Here is a 1,314-nt window from a genome sequence, read left to right on the forward strand (position 1 = left end):
ACATCTTTCAAACTGAACTTGATCTATGTTTTAATAGAAAGTAGCCTTCCTTATTCTTAAAGCCAAAAATCATAATTTCTTTGCTAACTGTTTAAGCATAACTGGTTCTATTAACAGTGATGGCTGTTAAAGAGCCTACAGTTGCCAAAAGTAATCGATATACAGTATCTAGAATCACCAAGGTGTAAAAATTATAGAAGCATACTATAAATGCCACAGATACCTTGGAGTCCTTGGTCACATCTTCAATTAGAATATAACTTTTGATATTTTTGCAGTAAATATTAGAATATGTTAGTTTAAAATGGTACCCATGTTTTATAACAGGATTGAATATTGTGCTTAATAGTAGATGCAATTTAGCTGCAAAAGTACAATTTTTAAAGTATGGCTCTCTATTTTTTATACTTGGTAGTGAGCTTAATAAACCAGAGATAAGGTTACTTTTAGATTTGGTGGGAAAAAAATTAGGAGCTCTGCTACCGTTTTAGAAATTTGGCTTCTTAAAGATTATTAAAATTATTTTAGATACCATGAAAACAATACTGTCATACAGAATTTGCAGCAAATATGCAAGGAGGTTGATGGATGTATGAGAAAATCTCTGTGAGTTAAAATGGGACCCAGGTTTGCTTAACTAAGACTTCAGGGACACAATTTCATGAAAAACTTGCAAAATATTTAGTTAACTTGTGACATAGAGAAAATTTTACAGGTCTCATGTAACACAAAAGAAGAGGTTTAGGACGGAGCTCATATTCATTTGTCTTCTCTTATTGCAGTTCAAACACTGGCTGCTTAGCTTCATTTCTTTCTCCTTGAAGGCAGGCTCTGAATTAAACACAGAGTTGTTCCTCCTGCCCATTAAAAGGCACACAATTAACAGCTCCGGAGAAACAGCTTCCAGTAAATAGCATTGAATCTACCATGTGGAAGCTGACCGTACACCCAACAGTCCCAAATCATTTTTTGGGCCTCTCTGATATCTTTGCTTTCAATCATTCAGAAAACAAGTCTACAACTATTTAAACAAAAGAAACATTTTCAAAATACAGCTCTCCCAGATATGTAACATTTAAATTCTTCTATCAACTGAAAACGACTTCCAAAAGCAATGGTAAAGTGTTACTAATCCATTTACAAGCACTTCTGCATAATCATGCACCTTAGCCATTTAAAAATGTAGTTATTATCACAACATATTACCCCCGAAACAGTGGGTTAGATTCATTCTAGGGAGCCTCAGTAACACAGGCTGTGGATTTCCAGTCAGTGAGGAGGAAGGCAGCAGGGAAGGACCACACAGCCTCTTTC

Source organism: Cariama cristata, unplaced genomic scaffold (genome assembly GCF_000690535.1).
Source record: "Cariama cristata isolate BGI_N322 unplaced genomic scaffold, ASM69053v1 scaffold24846, whole genome shotgun sequence".
In the NCBI taxonomy this organism is placed as follows: Eukaryota; Metazoa; Chordata; class Aves; order Cariamiformes; family Cariamidae; genus Cariama; species Cariama cristata.